Source organism: Anser anser (assembly GCF_964211835.1).
Source record: "Anser anser genome assembly, chromosome: 14".
Classification (NCBI taxonomy): domain Eukaryota; kingdom Metazoa; phylum Chordata; class Aves; order Anseriformes; family Anatidae; genus Anser; species Anser anser.
This window is the reverse complement of record NC_139735.1, coordinates 16,519,599-16,543,838: the sequence shown is the minus strand read 5'-3', so window position 1 is coordinate 16,543,838 and position 24,240 is coordinate 16,519,599. Positions and strand designations below refer to the sequence as shown.

General features: G+C 40.3%; 1 protein-coding gene across 39 annotated transcripts in view; it reads left to right on the top strand.

Moving 5' to 3' along the window:
- TENM2 (teneurin transmembrane protein 2) overlaps positions 1 to 24,240 on the top strand; it is a 1,465,234-nt gene that overhangs the window by 787,145 nt on the left and 653,849 nt on the right. For 33 of the 39 annotated variants that reach the window (XM_083799339.1, XM_083799310.1, XM_083799353.1 and 30 more), the window contains one exon: positions 887 to 936. The exons of 1 other annotated variant lie outside the window; for it this stretch is intronic. The gene's annotated coding sequence lies outside the window, so the exon portion shown is untranslated. Of the gene's footprint in view, positions 1 to 886; positions 937 to 10,226; positions 10,473 to 17,618; positions 18,599 to 18,757; positions 18,779 to 24,240 lie in introns of those variants that run through there. 5 more of the 39 variants (XM_083799333.1, XM_083799323.1, XM_083799354.1 and 2 more) reach the window with 4 other exon arrangements.

The window sequence follows — 24,240 nt, the reverse complement described above, 5'->3', positions numbered from 1 at the left end:
AGTTGTGCTACCCATGTTAACACATTGTTTTGTAACCTCAGTATGAAATAGAAAAAAAAATCATTTCAGGGGTTATGTATTTTGTGGTACATTGAAGAGGGAATCTTAAGTAGAAGGTTTTATGCCTTTAGAAAAGCGTATCTTTGTACTACTCCAAGTGCTTGTCTTCTAAGTACAGCACTAGAAAAAGAGTGCTTTCTACAGGTCTGTCTTTTAAAATACATATATATATGCTGATAATGATGAACTGATCCTGAGGCTTTATTCAGGTTACATTCTCAGTGACCCAATGGGACAGATTTTGCTGTGGGGGCATTTTTGTTAACAGGCCTGAAGGATTAATCTTGCATTTAATTTCTAAGACCAGCACAGTTTTTGACAAGACACTTCTATTTCTGTTGGTGGTGTAAAGTTATTGCGAAGAAAAAGCATGATATAATGTGCACATTTTCTTCCCGTGGTGTTTCTTTGAGGGACAACATGAGTGGTCAACAAATCAAAAAATAGGAAAATTATGAGAAAAAAATGTATTTTTCACCGAGAGTATCAAATTGTGTCATAGAAGCTTGTATTTGTAGAAAGAATAATTACATACAACTAGAGTGGTGCCTTTTAGGAAGCATGAAAGAATCCAGTGATATGTTACCCAGTTTCTGTAGGAGAAGGTCTGGTCTAGGCTGTCAAAAGTTAGTAAAATTCTCTGTTCTAATTCAAATTGATGGTGGATCATGTCCTAAATTTATAATAATTACATAAGAAGTATTGCAAGTTAGTTTTTATTCTATCAATCTATATATAAATACTGTGAGATTTAACACATACCTTACAAGATCTTTCACAAATGCTGGTAATTTGCATGGTTTTAATATGTTTTCTTCTTTTATAGTAGGCAATACTCAAAATCCAGAGGAAGAGGTTGCAATCTACAGGAAGCTGGTAGGTCAAATTTTAAAATTATATAAATTGCAGTATAATTAGGTTGACAAAAAAGATATAAGCGGTAAGGTAATGAAACTTGCATTTACTGGGTATTCAGAGATATGCAAAATCATTTTAATTTACATACTGAGGGGGAGAAAATGTGGTTTAGCAGAGGCAATTAACATGAGAAAGTAAGACAGATGCTGTGCAAATAATTCATAATGAATAATTTCTTTGCTCCATTTTGTGTTTGCAAGTTTTCCAAACAAACTAGTTTTTCTGATGTATATGTTCAGACTCTTTGCTGAATAATATCTATGCATAATTTTTTGTGTGTAATCCATTCATAAGCAGAGCTTTTTGAATATTCAGGCTTTTTTGAATGGTTATGTAGGTTGTACAACACGTTTCTCATTTCCAATTGGAGAAACATAAACTTACAGCTTCTGCTGTGAATAATCACAATATTATTTTACCAAACATTCCTGCTAGTACACTCATTTGTTAAAATAATCATGGAAAAAGAGATGCAAACAAAAGCAAGTAAATTAGGCTGGCATGCCCTCTTTTGTTTCTCATTTGGAAAAAATAATTTGTACCGTCCACAATTCTGTTTGTCTTTAATTGAAATGTGAGGAAGATGAAAATACACAATCATAGTCTTACAGATTTCATATGGCTGTATTGTAGGGTTGTACTTAAATATTTCCTTACTGCAAGGAGTGTGCTCTAATTTACTTCAGTTGTTCTTGTTTCCAGTTGTTCAGACCCACTACCTGACAAACTGGTGCTTCTTAACTACAGTCTGCTCTTTAAGCACGTCACTTGCTAACTGACGTGACGTGCCGCTTGCCTCTCCACTTGTTAGGGCTAAATTTCCATCCATTCTGTAGCAAAACGTTGTATCAGCCTCTTCTGTGTATCATAAAGGAAAGGCATATATGTGGGAAGATAATGAAGATAAATACACTATTTGTTGGCAGTCAAGGTGATTAATTGCAAGAGACGGGCTTAATTACACCAGTAGTAATAATTGGTGTCATGGACAGAGACCATTTTCTTTTTCTTTTTTTTTATGGCACATTGTTCAGAATGTCTTGAAGTTTGAATACACACACCTTAATGAATTAGTACAAATAGTAACTTCTTACATAACAGGCATATATTCTTAATTACATTTAGAGTCATATTTACTTGGAATGCCGGACAAGTCAGTTTTTACTCTTCCTGTGAGTGAAAAAGGTCATCAGGCCTGAGAGACCACTGTGTTCTTATGACAAATTCTGTGTGAGGAACTCAATAACGAGTGAATTCCATTTGCAATGATCAATGAATTCCATTTGCAGCATATTATTAGCAATTTTTTTAAAGTTTTTATATTTAAAATATGTATATTGCAGTTTCTATTTCAGTTTACTATTTTAATAATGTTAATTACAAACAATAGAAATAAAAACTTGGTATCGGTAAGCTGAGCTTCACATTCCTAAGGAAGTAGTGGGAGAATTGCAAGTTCTCCTTTCGAGATTCCTTTATATCCCATTTATTCACTCGCACAGAGGATCTAACAGTCTCAGCTTACACCTTTCCTCTTGAGATCAGAAAATACCCTGGGAATTTCTTACAACATGGGAAGTGCAAAGGAATCCCTCAAATCTTTCTAACACTAATAGGACAGGAGAACGCAGGGAACTAGAAAAGCAGTTTCACTAATGTCAATTCCACAAACATGTGTCAGTGTTGAAGTTCTGCTCTTCTTGTATTTTACGCTGAATAATGTGAGAACACTGAGATAACAATTTTAATAACTAAAGTACACATGTATGTCTTTGGAAGAGAACAGTAAAAATAGAATAGCTTACTTTGTAAATCCTGGTTTAGTAGCTTGTTAACTAGCAATTACAAGTTTCTTTGGGTACAAAGAAATGATGTCTTGTCTCTAATGAGCACGGCAAACTAAATAATTATTTGAAAATACAGAAAAATAACAATGAATTGGCATTGAAATGAGAAGTAAATTGTACTTCACTAATTTGGTATATTTTATCTAGCTAATGGGTTCGTTTTTTTAAATGAGATATACAAAGTGAAGTAAGAAAACAGAGAATAAAACATTCACTAAATTAACCTAGTTGAGTATACATTCTCATTGCTCTTTGGGTTGCCTCCCTTATGCCTGTCTTTCTTCCCCTATCTTCCTCTTATGTTTTTCACCAGTTTAAAGCTCAACTTATTAAAAAATCCAGACATAGTAAAGCCTTACATTGATTACATTCTGTTGTCTTCATTCCTGTTTATCTACAGCTGAAACGAGTATGTTTTGGAATCTGAGGTTGGTTAGTTTTTTCTTTGTTTGTTTGCTATAATATGATTGCTATAGTATGATTGCTATAATACATTCTCTTTGTAATCTTAAAACAGACATTCTAGATTATACATCCCTTCGAACATAATTGCTGTAACTTCCCGTTCTTCTCAGGATGCCTTCATTTTTTATTTATTTATTTTTAATACTGCACAAGTTCTTAGTGGTAGGACTGATAAATGAACATGTTTCTTTGCATTATATGGATTTATAACAAATAAACTGGGTATACCATATCACTTTACAAATCTATTGCCCAGTGATGTTACAGCCAATGGATTAAATATTGGGCTTCTCATGGACCGCTCACTGCAGTTTAACACAACAGATAATGGAAGGAGACCAGGCATGAAAACTTCCTCTTTATCTCACACCTTTTGTCACATGAAGTAACTGATAACCGCTAAGTTCATAATCTTTCTTTCATACAATGTTCAGAAAATCATGCACTTAAACCATGACCTTCACAGAGAAAGGACTGTGTCATATTGTTTAGGCAGTAGTAAAAATGGGGCCCTGATCCTGAATGGAGTCATTGGATTTTATCAGGAGGATAGATAAAGCAAGTGAATACTTCAGTGTGTGCTTTTCTGGAACATTTTTCCAAGGAAAATATTTTGCATTAAAACAGGGGAAGGTAGAAGGAGGTAGAAAGTGTAGGAATTACTCATTAAATTAAGGTTAAGAAAATCAGAAATAAAATTGTTTAGCTAGCAGTTTATTTAAAATACACACCAGTTACAATGTTTCTACTATTTCATTATGTTATTAAAAATGCTATGAAATAACACAGAATTTATGCTGTCTGTGGAAAAAAAGTTATCCCAATCCTGAGATTTGTACGTTGGTTTTATTATTATCTAATATTTCTTGTTATCTTGGTAATTCTTGCATACTAGGAAAATGAATAAAAAATTCTTTTATATTTTCTAATGTCTAATGAGCCCGTGAAAGTTAAAAATTTCAACAATATGGTATTTTTATTTAACAATTATAGCTTTTTTTTAGCTTTTATTTGAGAGGAACAAATGCTGTTAGCGAGGTTTGCATTGCCATTTTCTGTAGGGGTAGAAGGGCATCACTTAGGTAAACTGTCACATATCACATGCCCTATTTTGCATATAGTACACTTCTATTTTTGCTTATTTTTTTCTGGTTCTCCTTTTTCCCAATTATTCTCTGCAGTTTTACATGAATTTTCCAGTAGATGATTTGTCTGCACCTTTTTACATGCTTACTGATAAAGCAGACTGCTAACTTAATATTGATTTTGAGTCAGACTTGACATCTCACGCTGATTGAATTAGCTTCAATATTATGCAAAACAACTACCGTATCCTTTAGAGGTCGCTTTTTATTTTCTCTTTCTCTTGGTATTGTCCCATATCTATTATTCAACTGCTTGTTGTGTCTCTAACAGTTGAACTGACTTTCAACTGTTGAAAAACTAGGCACTGGACTAGGCACTACAACTATGTGTGTGTTGCCATTCACCTTGGCTGTGACCCGCACTTACAGTCTCATTTACTCCCATGCAGATTATGTAGCTGTGATGTACCTCATCCACATCAACAATATTTAAAGCGGAGCTGAGAAAAATACCTCTGATATCAGAAAGAAATGCTAATTTTATCCTTAGTTCACTTTGGAAGACCCACTGTTATTAACCAAAATGCTCCCAGCCCCCCCGTCTTTTATCATAATCCTCTTGCCATGTGACCCGGAAATGCAAAGGCCTTTCTATATACAGACATCTACATAAAGTATATACTTTAATGTAATGGGTACAGCGTCTCAGTAATTAACGCAGGAAGACGAGGGAAACTGTTCATCGTCTTGGTGTCACAGTCATGAAAATGGCTAAGAGAATTAACATTGTAGTAGCTTGCAATTACACAAAAGAGCAGTCAGTAGCTTGCAAAACCAAACTAAGGACTAGTTAACAACTGTATCTTCCATTTATGTTACAAGAGTAATGAGAAGACAAATCCATTATTCAGGAACTGGAATCTCAAATATGTACTAGAAACCAGTATAACTTCAGTAACTGAATAGGCCAGAAGAAAGTAAGAGCCCTGGGTCCTGATTCACACAAATTAGAACTGTTCCGAGATTCGTGTGTTCAGTTTAAGACTCGTCTTAGCAGTTTCACATCAGTGCGTGACAAGTGCTCTTAGTTTAGTAGCTACAGTGAAAATCGTGCATCCCATCACCTCTCCAACAGCAGTACCAAATTTCAGTACCCATGAGGTGTTCCCTGAGAGCTGGACAGTTTGAACAAAAAAACACATCTCAGAACCCAGTGAATTCTCCTCTTGCTCTGCCAGATGACCAAGGCTCATCATTTGCTTACAAATGGCACTAACACACTAACAGGAAGTTGACAGCCAGGTTCTTCAGAATGCCTACGAAATAATTGTGCTCAGCAAAAGCTACCACGTGAGAAAAGGGTTTTAGGTACGGAAGTCAGAAGCTTTGTATGTAGAACACATTACAGACATACGCCATGACAGAGAGATGGTATTTTACTGTGTTTTGCATGGGGGGGGTCTCATTAGGGATGGCTGTGTACGCCAAACGTGCTCATTTGCAGATAGCACTTTTTCTCATGAAAAATGATCCATCTCTTAGTACAACAGTGTTCTGCACCTATGAAAGTCTGCACATTTTCTTTACTTTCCACTGAGCAGGTATTGCTTACAAAGACTTTCCATTTTTTCTCCTCTTCTCCTTCTTCCAGAACTGCAAACTTGTTGATGGCTTTGAATTGTTCAGAGCCGTTCAAGCATATACCAAGTAGCTTTCTACCTGCTTGGTACTTCCATTTGAGCCATTTCGAAGACAGGCTATAATTCTTACGAGGTAGATGGGCTGGCTGTGGAAGGGGAATTTAAAAAAAAAAAAAAAAAAAAAGGCTAAAGGGACTGGAAACTACCTCAAAATACTAATACAGTTTCAACAATTTTTCTTCTATTGTTTGACAAATTATGGACAGCTTCTGGCAATATTTAAAAGGTGGCACAAACTCTCTTATTTTAATGTCAAACATGCATCACATTTATTGTATTACTGAAAATGGTAATTCCAGTGTGTTAAAATTCTGTATCTTTTCCCTCCTCCTCTGTTGGTAGCTCACTGCGTGATACTCAGATGCACCACTATGGTACCGCTATGTGTTTACTTCCTTGGAACAGATACTCCCGGGTGTATTTCTTTTTTTTTTTTTTTTCTTTTTTTTTCTATAGTCCACGGTACTGTTTGGAGGATGTATTTCTTACTATGCATAGGATTAAGAATGAAAATAGGACATCTAAATCAGGTGCAACCAATGATATTCCAGTATATGTAATAAACATGGAAAATTGTACCAATTAATTAAAATAATCCTCTTTACGATGTGTTAAAGTATTTGAGAGGCATTGTTCAGTAAGACAGGCCCTCTCTTTATTCTGAAGAGTTGAGTCCTACATTGCTATGGTGGGTCATTGCATATCACAATTCATAGCTTATAGGGTTGGAAAAAAATATGCTTATCGTCTGGTTTGACCTCCTCTGTAATGTCAGTCAGTGAACTTCACCTGAACTTGACCCAAATAACCACTCCATCAATCCCATAACTTACATTTGAGATGAAGCACATCTTTCAGAAAAATGTTTCAGTTCTATATAAAGACTCAAAAACCCAGAATTCACATTCCATAGGCAAAATGTTCCAGTCATTGATTAGCTGCAGTATTAAAATTTCACCTTCATTGTACACTGCATTTATATAGTGTCAGCTTCCAGAAACTGTCTTTAATTATGCTTGTTTTCATCAAGTTATAGCAATGTGTCTGGTGGAACAGTTACATACTAATAAAGGAATAATGATATTTAAGGACGCATGGAAAAATCAGCAGTTCCAGGTTAGCAACTTCAAGCGCATGCTTAAAAGGCAAGGGGACAAGCATCCAGGATTTATCTCTGGTAAACTGCAAATCTTTTTTTGTTTTCTCCTTCTTCCTTTCCTTTCAAGTCACGCTGAAGGGCAATTTTTCAAAGAAGTGTGAGGAAGAGAACCACGGCCTTTCAGAAGGTGGATGAGATGTTCTCATGTCAGCAGGCTCTGTAAGTGACAAGGTGATACTCAGAGAGACTCCGGAGATGCTAGGGCTGAATCTAAGAAAGCGTGTGTGTTCTAGGCGGTGCATCACAGCCCCACCTTTTAAGCATCTCATGCATGGAGCAGTAACTAAATATATAGCCAACAGGAAACAGGGCAGGTCTGCAGTCCCATTCCTTGGGCACTTTGCTAGCCTCTGAAAAAATATGTTATCGGGATTCACTACTTGGAATTTGTCCTTGAAGGTAGGCACTTTCATTATTTCCTCTAAAGAACTAAACAATGGTAAAAGATTTAAAACATGCTAGAGGAGGAATAGCCTGTGGTCACCAGTTATGTACTAATCCAGAGTTCTAACCCAATAAATGAGGTATCTGGTTTATTCTCCTCAGCCTTATCCATATTCAGTCTCATGTCTCTCATTCCCAGGAGAGTACCCTTACCACTAAATTAAAGGGATGGGAGGAAAGTTCTCTTCCGTTGAAGCTGTGTCACCACATCTAAAAGATTCCAAGATTAATTTGAGTAGAGAACAAAAGTAAGACAGAGCATGGCTTCCTTGTTTTCTAGTTAAGACTCTCACTTTTGGGAGAAGACATGGTTATCCTTCCAACAGCCATGAGTTTTCTCTCAGAAATTACCATTTTTACATAGATATCATTTGTCCTAACTGTGGACGTGAAGCCAGTATTCCTGCACTGGTCTTTCTAATAATGCCTAGATGTGTAATTTTTGTTTAGTTTTGCTTTGATACTCTCTCAGCTACCCTTTCACTCACAGCTGTCATTTTTACAAAAGTGTAACAGTGGGAGCATGTATTCAGTTATTCACCAGGACAAACTAACGCTGTTTTCTGTAAACCGTCTTCCAGGAAACAATCACCCAACTTGAAATGTAACCCTCACTCTTTTTTACTAGATACCTGACCTTGACTTCAACATTTCTGTTGAACAAATGAGGCTGCCTTACCAAGGTGTCTAGATTGGTCTATGCCATTAACCTATATCCATCATAATTGACCATCAACAAACCTTTGTTGCATGGCGTTTAATCAGCCATTTGTTCTCTCTCAAATCGCTGATAAAGACATCAAGTAGCTTTGAAACATTCTCTGTATCGCTACTAGAAACACTCCTCCTACAAGAAGAAGATTTACAAATATCTTTAGATTGCATGGGCTAAGTGTACTTGGCTTTTTGCTAATTTCTGTTTAATCATCATAAGGATCAAGGCACATGCTTTATGGGCTGCTCTTACAGACATTCCATTACCTCTTTTTCACTGGAACCTGCGTTGCATCAAAATGTAGTTTGACAAGATTTGTTTCCCATCTGAGCGTAATTCTCAGTTTTTCATCCTGACAGGGACAACTCATTACTTAATGGCAACCATCTTTTTAATACATCTCTAACATTCATTTTTGCAGTCTAGTTTATTTTCAAGCAAAGAGATTATTTCCAGTAAAATGACTATCACAGTATTTCTATGTGAAAGTCTCTCTGCAGAATCAACACATCATCGTGCATATTACGTTAAAATGTAGTCTGCAGCATTTCAGACAAGGACAAATCTTGAAATCTGTGAAATGCCGTAGAAAAAGATGAGACCAGGGAGAAGTTGTGGCTACGTGGATGTTCTTCTCCCCTGTGAATAAATGCAGTCCTCAAGCTACAGCATTGCATGCAATTTACCAAGCTCTACTAGTATGCTCCGCTATCCCCTCTTCTCAATTAACCTTGAAAAGCTGAGAGAGACTTCCCTGCTGATTTCTGGATTGCCCCTTAAAACTCCTGCTCTTTGTTGACAATTACAAAACTATAGCTGCAGTCAGAAAATTAAGTCTGCTGTAGTTTCTTTCTAATCAGACATTTACAGTATGCTTTTCCCAGCTACAGGTAATCCAATGTGGTCTCATTTACTTCATTTCTCAACACAGGTTTTCTGTTTTATGGAATATAGATATGAAGATTGTTACGTTTTGCCAGCAGATAAGAGAAGGCCCTGTTGCTGTGCATTACCCATCTCTAGGGTTCCTTTTACTGCAGTTTTTGTGTATTGTGACGGACTTAAGTCGCTACTTTCCTCCTGGCCTTGCCAGTAAGTTTTATAGTTGACACCACTTTGTGCCTAGCTGTTTGCCATTCTCTAGTCTTGTGATCGACGTTGCTTTGGTGCTGCTTTTTTGGTGCCATTGGTGCTTTCACTGATCTGTAGCACAAGGGGAGGGGAAAATTTAAGACTATGTATCAGCCAACTCTGAACTGTGCATTACAGAAGAGAGAAACTGTTCTGTGTGGTATTGAGGTATCGCTGCACAGGATGGGTGTTGTGTGAGGAACCGAGGTGGGGGGTAAGCTGTGGCTTCTTCATTGAGGGGAAGGTGATGGTAGAACCCTTTCCTCACTCAATAACTGCCCAATAGTTTGCCCAAACGCCTCTAACTCGGGGCAGAAAAGAGGGAGGCGATTTTTGTGACAGCTTTTTATTCGCGCGACGAGTTTTTAACAATTCATTTCGGGTCCGCGGTGGACAAGGACGGACCCGGTGTGCGGGCACCACGCGCCGCAACACGAAGCCCGGCGGGCCCTGCCCGCGGCCAGGCCTCGCCCCCCACCCGCCGCACACCGCCGCCTTCACCTCAGGGCCGCGGCGAGAAGCGGGGGGCGCCCCCCCTCAGCCCAACGGCCGCAACCGCCCGGCCGGGGGGCGCTGCGGGCGCCGGGCGTGGGGATTGGCTGGCGGCCGCGGCGCGTGCGGCCGGCGGGGCTGCGGGCACAGCGCGGCCGGCGGCGGCTGAGAGGAGCTGAGGGGGGCGGCTGGCGGGCGGACGGACGGACGGGCTGACGGGGGCCGCGCTCCCGCCCTCCGCCGCGGCTCCTCCGCGCTGAGCCGGGGGGCGGCGGCTGGGGCTGCTGCCGTTGCGCCGCTCCTCGGGGGAGGGACGGGACGGGAGGGGAGGGAAGGAGGGAAGGGAAGGCAGAGCAGGCGGGGGGTGTCCCTCGGCAGTGAAGGAATCCGCCGCACCGGCGCGAAGTTCTCTCCCAGCGACGCTGCGAGGCTCTCGGGCTGCTCCTCCTGCCGCCGGTAATGCTCCGTTCCCCGCTTCTCGCTCGCTCTCCCCCGCTCCCTCCCCGCGGCGCTGCCCTTGGTACGCGGGGCTGCTGCCGCCGCTGCTCCCGGCCCCTTCCTCGCCTTCCTGGGCCGCCGCCGAGCGCTCACCCCGCTCCGCGGTGCTCCCGGCAGCCGGGCTCGCCTCTTCCTGGCGCTGTCCCCCCCCCGTTATTTCCTCCTCTTCCACCCGTGCTCGGAGCACGCACGGCTCTGCCTCAGCCCCCAGCGCTGCTCCAGCCGCCGTGCATTTGTATTCCGAAAGGGAATTAAAGAGAAAAAAAAAAAAGAACAAACCGCCCAAACCGCTGCTTTGCATCAGTGCCGCGGGCTGGCAGCGAAGGACGGCGGCAGGCAGCCGCCTGCCGAGGGGCCGAGCCCGGCACCGACCCCGCACCCCGGAGAGACCCCAGCGAGGCACCTGCGCGGATGCCGGCGGAGCTCCCAACTCCGCTGCTCGCCGCGGTTCCCTCCCTGTCCCCGTCCCTCCCCGCAGCACTTGTTGTTAGGATGGCCCCGTGTAAACGCGCTTCTGTCCGCTGCGGGCGGCTTCGCCTTGCCGCCGTGCTGCCCGCGCCGCGCGGAGCGAGCTGAGCGAGCCGTCCTGCTCGGGGCGCTGAGCCGGGCATTGTCTGCCTGCCCGCAGCCCGGGCGTGTGGCTGTGGCTGGGGGTGAGATGTTTGCTTTGTCCTTGTGGAGATGGACCAAACCTCGCTAACGCAGAGCACGCAGGTATAGTAGCGGAACTGAAGTGCGGGTGCTTGGAATTAAAGGATTTGTGGTGATCGCAGGTTTAGTTGTGTAGGAGGAATAGTGTGTGAGATCCAGGAAATTCAAAACGCGTGCGTTTTCAAGAAGTGAAGCCTAGAAGTAGCAGTAATGCAGCAATCTGAGGAAATAAGGCTTGCCTGAACCAGTACGGAATACTAGCTGTCAATAAGCATGTGTAGTTATCTGACAGCCTCCTAGAGCACTTCATGGCATGCTGTCTGGCATCTCGTGTGGCTCCAAAGCGCAGTCCTTGCATGTTACGGGCAGAGTTGGCGAAGAAGTGGTAGCACCTGTTAATGAGGTTACTGCATGCAAGCGTTATAGTTCACCTCGGTTGTGCAGTCTGAAAGTTTTCCTTCAAACTTCAGAAGAATGCAGGCAGAGGTGATTCTGTCTTCAAGATGTTTGTATTAGAATTCAGTTTATCCCGATGTGACAGGAGGGTGAATCTCTGCTGTGTCTTATGATGGCAGGTGTTTTGCAAAGGGGCTTATGTAAAGGGCCAGGGAAAGTGGATTTTTACAAGGGGCTGATGGTCTGAAGGTAGACGGTATTTCTTGCATTGGCAAGGTTTAAAATGTGTGCAAACAATGCATTTGGGCGTTATTTTCCTGTGTATTGGCAAATCACTAACCAGGTTAAAGATGAATTTAGCTTGGCCCTTATGTTGAGCTTTCTGGTCTCTGAGTAATAAATGAGAAGTATTCGTATCTTGCGCGGATTTACGTGGTTGTCTATGCAGGAAGCCGGCTGGGAGTTCTGGGCTTTAAATCAGTTTGAGAGAAAAACTTTTTTAGCTGTGGCTTCTTACTGTCCTGGCAACATCATCCAAGAACTCACAGCAGTATTTTTTCAAATGTTATCACATGTTCAGCATATTATTCAAATAATAATAATAATAATAATAAAAGAAGTTTTGATCTGGATTATCTGTTTGAATTTTTATTCTGCTTATTTTAAAACATTTCTTACTTAATACTGCTCATATGAAAGCAGTAATCTTTAAATTCTCTGGGTGCTTATTTCTAATGTGGATAATGAAAGTAAAATTATCATGCTTCTGTGTCACTGAGATTTCAACTGTTTATGTAGCTTGGGAGAAATTAACACATGAACATCACTAGTGATGTTTTTCCTTTAATTAGGTTGAACTGTATTTTCAATATTTTGCACTGAAAGTCAAAGAGCTGCTTGAGAAAACAGAGGAGGTACTTGCTCTTGTTAGGTCACACAGATTAATAGCGGTAGGAACATTGATTTGGGGGGGCTTATAGTCAAGTTTCTGTGCCTTTTTAAAGAACATTTTTATTTCTGGGAAAAACAGCAACATATATCATCTTGTGATATATTATGGTCATGGCTCTGGCATATTCCTGTCGAATACTGTCATTTTGGTTTCTGCAGTAAAGAATATTTCTTGTGCAGAATATTACTGTTAGAGTAAGTAATGGTGTAAGCTGGATCAATGATCTTGTGCCTAAAATTACTTAGAACGGCATAGAAAAGGGAAAATGTTCATTCAGTTCAATCAAGGTCAATGTCTAGACTTTCTTGCCTGAGAGGTCAAACTAAACCGAAGGTCATATTAAATGGAGACAAAGCTCAAGCCACTGTTAGACCACTCAAGTCAATATACCGATGTTTGAAAAGCTGTTTTGTGTTTGTTTGCCGTTTACTGTGAATTTAATCCCTCAATCCTTAATGTTTTTGGCAGAAGGCACACATAGGAGCAGCACCACTAAAGTCCGTGCTTAAAGATAAGACCAAACATTTATTGGAATGGTAGTTTCAATAAAAGAAAATTATTATATAAATAGGTACTTTTAAAAAGTCTGGTTTTTGCTTTTTCTTTTTTAACCCATAGCGTGCATAGAAGTAAAGACATCCTTAGAATATAAATTAAATCAATTTCTACTAAACTGATCAGAGATATTTTAGTCCTGACTTGTGTTTTCAGAAGGTCAGTATGTGATGAAAGTGGCATTTTTTTCCCCTAGGCTTTTTTTACTATATTTTACTTACAATTTCACAAGGTCTTTATCAGGAAGAATGGTTTCATATTGTGCTTGTAGTGCTACAATAGAAAAGGTAGTTTGGCTGATACTAAACACATGCAGGACTGGTCCATACCTTATGACCCGCGGTGTCACATCCAGAGACTTCTCACCAACTGGTAGCGAGTGACTCATCTCGCTCATTTCTTACCGCACAAAACAGCCCATGTACCCTGTGCTTGTACTTTATGTAGGAGGTAGGGTATGAAATGACTCTGCCTGTGTCTGACTGCTCCAGCCACAGAACGGACCAAATTTGTGTCCTGGTTGTTCCCGTAGCCTTAAAGAACCCCGTGTTCTGATCCTTATTCAGAGTCACAGGTTTCATTTAGCTGAGCTGCTACAGCAAGGTATTCTAAAGTAAAATGTTTTCTGCTATAAAGTCTCACCTAATCCACATACGGATTTAAAAGACGCACTGGGGCATCCTCTGTTAGCTGAATTTTGCTTCACAATTATTGGTCTGCACTGGGATCTCATAATGCTGTTCAACTTCCAAATACATTGTTTTAAATCCACCTAGCTGACTAACTCCATATTATCAAATAGACTTTACGGATAAGCAGGAAGCATATTAAGCTTAGATATTACTAATTTTTAATTATTATCATTTAAAATAGGTTCTTTTTGGTTGAATTGATTGACATTCAGTGCCAAATAGTAATAAATTGTCTCCTTTGATGTTTACTGAGGAGCATTAATAACCTAGTAGTCTTCCATATAGGGATGTAATTATAAGCTTTTAGCAACAAGCCGCGCAACATTGGATTATAAATTTAGGGTTAGCTGAGCAGGTTGCGAGTAGATACGGGATGCACCCCACTGCCTTACACCAGTGGCAGTATTCAGACACGTTCTGGGGTAATAGTTAAGGAAAAAACTGATCTTAAGTCACATGTCTTTAAGTCAGAAGCAGGCTTTGTAGAATGTATATTTTGTTGTAGGATTAACGGAAAACAAAGTTGTAATGAGGTAGGGGATTTTGGCTTTGGGGTGAGTTCTTCAGTTTGTGTTGTGTTTGTGTCTTTGTCTTCTCATTTTAATCTGTGAATGCCGGCCAGGTGGTATGGCGAAATTAAGAACAAGGTATCACCCTTTTTGTTTCTCGATAATATTCTTCATTCCAGTTTTGTTCTTCAGGGACTTCTTTGGTATATAAATGTGTACAGTTAACCAAAACAGAAACTGTAACCCTTTAGATTTACAAATGTGTATTAAAATTGTTTAGAATGCACCAGCAGTTGCTCTTGGAGGATTTTCGTATGAGCTTCAGGTATATTGTAGCTCCCTTTCAGTGCTTTCAACTCGTCTGAAGTCTCCAGATTTATCTGTTGTTTTTCAGATGACACAGGCAAGGAAAGCACGAGGGATCATTTGCAGGCATATGCTAGCCTATCAGAATAGTTAATGAACATATCAGTGAAAGATTTCTTAAAAGTAAGGAAACACCACCTGTATGTAAAATCCTCGTGGATGGTCCTATGTGAAGTAGGTGAGAGGCAGCGGTTGAAAGCCAGTGCTGTACCCGCAGCCGCACACGTGAGGAGTGGTGCCCGGGCTTCTGCTGGTATGCTGCTTCTTGGAGGAAGTGGTAAACATGCAAGGGATAAGTACAGAACCATCCTCTCCTGCTTACGTGTTCATGCGAGGCTTCCGTGGTCCTAGGGACATCAGCTAGTGTTTGTTTTTTGAATCAGAGCCTGCAAGAACCCGAGAAGCTTCTAGTGCAGGTATGAGGTGAGGCCTTCCAGGATGTAGCACAGCACCTGGAGGCCACGAGCCGTGCTGGACATCGCTGCCCATGGGTAGCAGGGCAAACAGCCGTCTCCATGTATGTGCTTCCATGGTTAGCTCTGTAAGAATCTCTATCTATTTACTTGTTGGGAAAAATGCTTAGGAAAGTCATTTTTCCTAAGCTGAAGTAAAGAGTGTTGGTGCTGTTTGAATTGTGGTTTTGAATGGTCTGTACTGTACTACATGTAAACTATATCATGGAAATTTGAACTTTAAAAAGGCATGCATAAATGCATGGAAACTACACGAATTCTGTTCTGAAGTCATCGTTCCATACTAGGATAGGGTTTATGTATAAACACACGTAAAAATAGTAAAACGTAACATATTCTATTAAATATAAGTAACAGATTTTTCCAAATCATTTTGCAAGTGTAGATTGTCTAGTGGCTTTTCTAATCTTTATTTAAAATACAGCTATCTACTCTGAAATAAGAGTTATCACAATTGTGTGCTCCAACATTGTATGACATGCTAAAAAGGTAGTAAATACCTTTTTCAAGCAAAAAAATATCAGGTATTTAGAAAGGCAGAATACTTAATGATGAAATATAACAGTGACACTAGAGAAAAGATTCTTTATCTTGAAAATAAAGCTCGCTTTACTTGCTGCATGTACCTTGCCAATGTACTAGGAAATACTATATTGGAATCAGATTCTGGGGGAAAAACGAGGCATTGGCTTTGCAGCAATTGAAATAAAGTAGCATTCGTAAATATTAAATGCATTATGGTAAATAAACTGTGTACTTTCTAGAAAGGAATATTAAGCATTTCATGCTTGCTACGTTAAATTAATTTTTGAACCAAATTATAACAAGTGCTATGCAGCTTAATGTAAGTATACTGAACATAAAAAAAAATCCAAACCAAATTTCATTAAAGGTGTCCATCAGTGCATGCTGTTTGCCTAGTCCTGCTGTCATCTGTAGATACCTCCCTTGGTGAGCACCATTACTGAATAATTAGGCTTTTAGAGAAAATAATTTCTCATGTTAGTTCATATTTACACAGAGGGCAGGTTTAAGTGTACGTATATGCAGGTTCTTGGTGCATCTGGTTTTGTTTTTTTTTTTTGCTTAGGGCCATCCAGAAAATCGTTGCCCATCTGGAGTTGGCAAGAGTATGGTCAGTAATGCAGAGTTTTCTCTTCGGGGGTGTTTTCTAGGCATTTTTTGTAACTTTTTTTCCACATAGTTTTGACACAGAAAATGTTTTTATAATTGCCAGTGCTTTTTATGATAGAGAGATGGTATACCAGTGTTGCATGAAAACCTGAAAAAAAATGTAAGTCCATACAGGGATGGGGAAATCGTTTTCTCTTCCACTTCAATGTAGCTGACTGGGCACCAAAATCAAAAGCATTGTTACTGAATCACACAGGAAAAATAATGGTTTGGGCAGATTGCTCCCAATCAAGGGGAAATTTCTTATATAAACCAAGATTTGTCTAAATATTGGAGTGAGTTGAAACATGATAGTTGTAAGTATTCCTGTAAGTAAACACACCGGTACCATGAAAGTGGATCTCTAATTTTAATAATGCCGGAACAGTTTGATTTGTCTGGGTTTTTGTATTATACATATACAGCTGCCTAAAATATGAATTAGTTAGCATTCACGTGACACGTGAACGTCTGCCAGCAGTTAGGATACAGGTGATGTGTGTGGTGCACGGGTTTGATCAGTTACTTCTGTTAGGGTAGCGTGGCCTAAATATCAGCTAAGGAACACTGTCAAGCTGTTCAGGGAAGCGGGAAATGAAGCAGTAGAGACCAGATTTTTGAAGAAAGTTGACTGTGTAGAGATGAGCGGGTACACATAAGATGCTCAAAATTTCCTGTAGGCCTTCTGCCTTTATGATTGGTTCTTAATGTCCCTCTGGACTTGATCATGCATCTGTGTCTGTTGAAAATCCTTGGGAAAAAGAAATCTGAATCTAGGAATTTTAGATAAGGCACCTGACATAAATGGTGTATGTTTAGTGGTTTAGTCTTTCCAAACAATATGTATGAGAAGTAGACAGTAAGGTAGATTATTAGTAATCTAAAAAGCATCAAAGTAACTAAGATTTGTGTATAAGATAGGTCACAACAGGAACTAAATCTTTTTTTTGCGGGGAGCGAGCTGGCTTTAGTGGTCTCCCAGCACAGACTAACCTAAGTCTTCTCCTTCCTTTCCCTCCAGCTCCTTGTTGTGGGCACAGAGCAGCCTGAGAGTCTCTAGTGCAGTGCTGAGTTTGGAGGTCACAGCTCTGTTAAGCACTACCCAAGTACATAATATTCCAGCGCAAATCTTAGCTGACAGCAGTGGCCCCTGCTGCAGAATATAGAATAAGCTGTATGGTTGCCTTTCTTTCAGCTTTCCTACTTGCTAAGGGTTGCACACTGTAAGGGATGACCACAACATTGTTACCCCTTCTGTGGAACCTACTTGGGGCTGAGAAATGATGTCAGTGAAACTGCACAGAACATACCTTTGCAGAAAACTGCATAGATGTTCAGGACCATGCTTAAGTGGCTCACTGTGCAGCAGAACTCGCTGAAGTATTTTTTTAGGGAATCAAAGTCACAATTATTTCAGTATTCCTTCTAAAATAGGCCCACTGGAGGGTAGAAATCTCTTCATGGTACTTTGTTTCATCTTAGATGGGTGAAGGAGAGAAATAGTCTCTTTCAGATCATGACATTGATAACCAGCATGCTTTCTGTTGTAACCGAGCTTACTGTCATGAAAAAAAGCTGCGGTAGTGAATTCACAGTAGATGAGTGCCAGCATTCTCTTCCTCCTGCTTCTGGGATCATTTTGGAGAAAGGTGCCACCTCCTGCAGCAGGAGCCTGGCTACACAACAGCCATCTCTTCCCCTTTGGGGTGTGAAGAAGAGGGAGGAGGAGACAAGTGCAGAAAAAAGTGACCTGAATATTGCCTCAGCTGCTGTGGGATGTGTATTTTCTCTTTCAAACTGGTATTTGGGGCCATTTGGCTCCATTTCTGTTCTGAAGGTGAGCCCCTGGGGTGGCAGAGGGGCTGGCAGCTCCTCCTGGTACTGTGCTCCTTGTTGCACCACCAGTGAGGATTACCAGCTAATGAGTTGAATTAGAGAGCCCTTCCCTTTCACTTTCACAAGCAGCTGTCACTGCTGGAGAGAAGTGGTGAGAGGTGAGAAGAACCCGTGGATTGCCTGTGGAGTATTTATTCTTCAGTTGAAGCTCTAATTACCTAACGGGAACTCTTCTTCCATCTTTCCAGCAGTCCTAGGGGCCTCCATAGGTTCCTCTAGTTCAGCTGGCATTCTCTGTCAGCTACCTCCAGGCTTATATTGCCTTTCTTTTTCCTGCATTGTTCCTTTAAAGGAGCAGTAATCACTTCCCCCTGTGTTTCTCAAAAGGGCTGAAATACAAGCCGTTAATAGATCACTCTTTTACAGAGTAGCTTAAGCATTTCCTCATGCTCGTTCTCTACCCATCACTTTAATTGGCTGGGTAAGTACTGGGGTATTTATACGCTGCCAGTTCTGGAGATCTTGATGTTAGCTTATGTTACAAGGTGAAAATTTATAAATGTACCCCAATTGGTTTAAGGCCAGCTTCTGAATGGCCCTTCCTCTTTGCACAAGGGATAGGGAGAACATCCTCATCGCCTCAGCAGTCTTCCTGGGGGAGGTCAGAACTCAGATGCTGTTGATACTTCCAGTGTAGATGGTGATTCCCTTCTTCCCTCTGGTGCCATGCAAAGGAGGCAACCACAATACTTATTATTTCCCTTTTTTTCTATGGAGGAGAAGTGATATGAGGTGTGGGGTTTAGAACTCTTCGAAAGTTGTCGTGGTTGCTGCTGTGTACTACCTTTGTTTGCCAAAGGTTTTCCATCAAGCCCTAGATACCTGACTGCTTCTGAATATTGAAAATTACCTGACCCCTAGGAGGAAATGTTATAAATCCTATGCGTGCTTAGACTGGATTAGCCCCAGTAAAGCTGAAACCTGGTTAGTATTTTAAAAATCTTGAGTCAATTTCCAAGAAAACAACTTATCCTTATGAATTGTAGAGCAGGAGTTTCTTTAAATTTGCAAAGATAGGAAGATGGTAAAGCCTGGAATAGCTAGGTCTGAATTTCATGGTCTGATCCTTTAAACAGTCATTACTGTCCTGTTGGTCTTCAGATGCCTGTGTGCGAGGAAGGATCACCTGCTTAAGGCAAGCTCTGCTAGAACATGATTTCCCCGTCATCCATTTGCAGTTTAAATTAATTGATGTCTTTTAAAGAAGGAAACTTTAAAGATGATTAGATGTCACTTTAATTTTGCTAATGAAGTGCTGTTTAGTACTTAGGTTCTGCTGTGCTAGTATTATGGCCCACTATCATTTATAGCTAACAAGTTTTGTTTTCCAAATAAACAGCAACAAACACTTATATATAAGCTGGAATTTGTGGCAGCTGAAGTTAGTGGATGTCTCAATGACTGCAGTGACTTTGGATCAAACCTTGCTTATGCAAACTACTTTTTTTTTTTTTTTTTAACTGGGTAGGGAGGCAAGTTTCCATTGTTTCAAAGTGCTTTTCTTGCTTAAAGAACAGGAAAAAAAGATGGGGCCTGGCAGCACACATTGCACAAGCAATGACGGAGGTTAAAGCAGTAATGCTTACTACTTGGATTAAGATTGCTGTATACCATTCAGGCGGTGCAAATGGAAGGAAAACCATGGACTTTCGTGGTAGTAAAAGAGCAGCTGTGTGTTACTCTATGTTTTGTCTTGCTTGAAAAACAAAAAACAAACAAACAAAAAATTCAACTTGCAAGCATGGCAGGCTGGAAGAAGCATGCTACTGTGGTTTGTTTCCTGGGCCCAGTAAGTGTAGTGCAGATCAAGATTTTTCCTTGCTGTGGTCTTCTCACCTCACTTGCCTGCTGTAAGCTTACTGATAGCGCAGATGCATTGCAAGCCTCTTGAGCAGGGGTGATGTGACTTGGTTCACTCAGTCCATGAGCATTTTGATTTATAAATCCATGGATTTATTAAGAACAGGTCTGCTCATGTTAGAAGTCATGGTAGGCAACACTGTATTGTTTAAAATAATGTTTTCTTTGTTGGCTGGTGAATTTATCAAGTTTATGCCGTGACCCAAAAAGGAATCTCCTTGGCTGGATGGTACTCTTGTTTCTCCTCTCCACCTTTCTTCCCTGCCCTGCTCTCCTCAGCGATGACGTTGATGGGAATTTTTGAAGGTCTAGTTTAATGTTTGTTGTCGACTAATTATCTTGTTGTCAGAAGTTGTATGAATACTTGCTGCCATTTATTCCATTGTTTATGGAATCTTGTTTGAGTCTATTACTGGTAGATTATAGGTAAAAGCAGAATGTTATAAATGAATGTTTATTTCCACTTTGATTACTGTGGAAGTCCATAGAGCTATTATTCATCTTCTCTACTTAGCAGTTATTTAACATATCTGTTTGCTCACACAGTAAAACTGTAATAGCTTTCTGTAACAGAGAAAGCACACTTTTTTTTTTTTTTTTTTAAACAAGGAAAGCAAAGATGCAGAATTAGTTAATGCATTGAAAAATGGGTTTATTCTCCACTTAGAAAAAGGGCTGTTATGGTTCTGTAGATTAGGATCCAGGTCTGTTGCCTCTTAGCAGCGGACAAAAGTCTGCTGGTTAGTCTTCACTCACTCAGTTTAACAGCTGTGCTTTCCTTCCTGACCTGCTGTTGTATATTTGTTTGGGAATTGAATTTACTGCCTGAAATGTATCAATTTTGTGGAAAGATGCTTGTCTTTAGGTTTGCTAATTGTGCACCTTATGCTGTCGTTTTTGTTGTGTTTTTTTTTTTTTTTAATGAAAATGTTTCAATTAGAAAGTGTTTTGAAAGGTGACAGAAGTTGGATGAGGTTCCAGTAGTGTAGGAGGGGGAAAAAAAGTAATCCAATTTTTAATTTCAGATAAACAGCTTTATTATAGAAGCTATCTTTTCCCTTTGTGATTACTCTGACCGTGGTCAAGAGTCTTCTAAAACAACTAAAATAGCTATATTATGTTTGAACTATGTGGAAGCTAGGTGACCTGCCCACCGATTCCTTTTAGCACATGATGGGACCATATTCTTCTTTCAATTACCCAGGCTCAGGTTCAGTAGAATAATGGGTGCCCAGTTCAGCAATTCTTTTTAAACTCCTGCAAGATTGAAATCTTCTGAGAAGCAGTGAGCAGGGTAGATGTACTTCAGGGTGACCAGTGGTGTAATGTGGGAGCATGTCTGCTTCTCCTAGATGGGTAGGAGCACTAAAATCTGGATGGCATGCTCCGTGTCTTCTTGGTTTCCATTTCCTCACCACCTCTAAAGTTCTGTGTTGGCTAAAGCTGAAGCTTTGGAATACCAAGAGCTGCTCTTATGCCTGAAACAAACCTGGCAAGGACTATTTCAGTGTTCTCATATGACTCAATCCATTAATCATGTTTCAAGAAAACAGTACACAGAATGCAGTATCTCCATGGGAAGCTTATCATTGGGAAACCTGAATATGCTGTATCTTGGAGTTTTCTTTGGCAATTTATTGATGGAGTTCTCTATGTCTGCTGTATGTATGTTATTCAAGACCTTGCAAGATGAATTTGCACAGTTTTATTAGCAGAGAATAGCTTCTTTCTGATAGTGGAGACAGACTTTGGGTTTTGTTTTGTGTGTATTTGTTTGTTCCTTTTCTTCATCGTCCATCTTTCGTGTGTGTGTGTTACAGTTAAAGCTTGCTTCCAGGACGATGTTGTCTTCTCTTTATAGTGCCATGACATATAGAGGCAAAGTCATGGTAACTGCATACAAAATGTAGCCATATACAAACTATTAACTGGGCTCCCCAGTTGCTAGCTAGCTCTTCAACGCTTTAAATTCTATTCGTCTTAGGTTTGAGGTTCTTTTCCAAGGGGCTTTTCCTCCTCAGAACTTCTCATCCTTCTGCTTTCTCTTTGCCAGACAGGAATTCCAGCCCAGAAAGGTTAGTTGTTCTTTTTCACAGTTGCCATAGCTTCATGTGCGCCTTGCACAACCCTGCTCTCATTTAGGACTTCCTCGGGGCTTGGATCAGTTTCACCAAGTGAGACTGAGGTTAGATATTAGAGGGGGGAAAAAATCTATTTCAAATTATAACAGTCGTCAAGGACTGAAATATTTTATCTGAGGAGGCTGTGAAATCCTCACTGTGACTGTTACTACAGAACAGACTAGACAAGCATCTGCCTACACTGATAGAATTGCCATTGATACTGACTTGCTGTTAGGGGACAAACTAGTAAACTTCATTATGGGCATCTCTCCTAACTGGGCTGTCCTACAAAGTACTGGGCTAGCACTTACTAATGGAAATAGATGAATCTGAACAGAGTTGTATCACACACCGATTTTTTTTTTCTGACTACGTATCATAGAAATTGAATGTATTTTTGAAGTTACTGACCTGTTATGTTGAGTTAGGACAACTGAAAACTTGGGTGATCTAGGACTGGTAAAACCAGACCTTTTTTAGCGGTTCGTGTGCTATTTGAGATGGAGTTTGTGTATACAGATACGTTGTTGTGCATGCATGCACATTTAGGGTTTTGGAACTTGCATACAATAAGCATTGTGATTATAAGGTGGGGCTTTTGTGTTTTTAGTTCAACTGTTTTCCCCTTAATGTATGGAACAAGGCTAAGAGCATAAGACAGCTATTTCGCTGAGCTGTTCTCTAAGTGCTATAGCAACCTTCTAGCTCTGCAGTTGAAATTTTGCACTAATAACTATTTGCATATTCCAGGCAATTGATCTGGCATAGTGTATCCTAGGTATAGCAGTATCACCTGAATAGGTAATGAGACCACATCAAATACCTTGTAAAGAAAATGAAAGCGTTCTTATTTGGTAAATGATCCTGATGTGAAATAAAAGCACAGAGAAGTATATCATGCTTTAGATCATAAAGAAATCATGTGAGTAGGAGCAAAGTCTTCATGGTAGTCCCTCAAATGTATACAAAATGAAGTAAGCTAAAAGATTTAAGCTGTAATAGCCTTGTGAGGGAATGCCCTGCCTCTCCCTTGTTTCCCTGTACTGCATCAGTACCAAGATTTTTACATGTGGAAACAGGTGCCCTCTGCAGCCACCGGGAGCTCCGAGTTGCATCGAGGTATCCCCCGATGCCCTAGGTACTACTCAGGCTTTCCCTAGAAAACAAAAGGGTTCAGAAAAAATAACCGATCATCCAGGTTGGCATAACCTGCCTGTCTGCTTTTATAATATAATTTGCAGTGGAATTAGTGGGTAAAATATTCAATATTTCTCTTTTAATGCTCTCCTTTGAAATTAATGGTAATAATGATTCCCCAGTTTGGGGAACATGGTTGTGGCTTCCTAGTGACTAATAGCTTCAGTCAGTAATGTAATAGATTTTGCAACATGATAACGAAAAAAATTCTAATGAAGGTCAGATAGCAAATGGCTGCTGAATTGTTAGCTTTAAAATCTGTCAAATGTGGCAGTATTTATTCAGGTTTTGTTAAACAGGCTCTTTCACCACCACTGGTAGAGCTCTGATCGTTAGGCATATCTTAGTGAATTTGTTGGAAGAACAGACCTAGTCTGTTAGGCTCCTTCAGAAGAGAATTGATGCTGTTTAGCTTGATGTATAATGCCAAAGCCCAGTTCAGTTTTCAGACATCGTAGGTGAGATGGTGTTCTTGAGCCTGACAGGTAAAGCAGAACTGTGTGAAGTCTCATTTTGCTGTTTAACTTGTACTTGGTGGTTCAATAGCCATCATAGACAACGCAGTGGCATGTTGCAGAGGGAACACATTACTCTAGACCTAGTCTGTATTTTCAACTTTGTCTTTACTGTAGATGACTAAATCAAGAACTTAGTGATGTAAAAATACCTAACTTTTGTGTAAAAGTTCGATTTTGTAAGTTTGGAGTTGGCTTGTGTTGTAGTAGCGTTAGCTGTTGGGGCGTTGGATGTTCTGTGAGGTGCAGCTTTGGCGTTGATCTGTGGTAGTGGATGGGGCTTATCTGCTACACAGTTCACACGCCTTTACAAGGGCAATGGAAGGAATGTGTCTTGTCTTGGAACATCTTGTAACAAATTGCTAAAT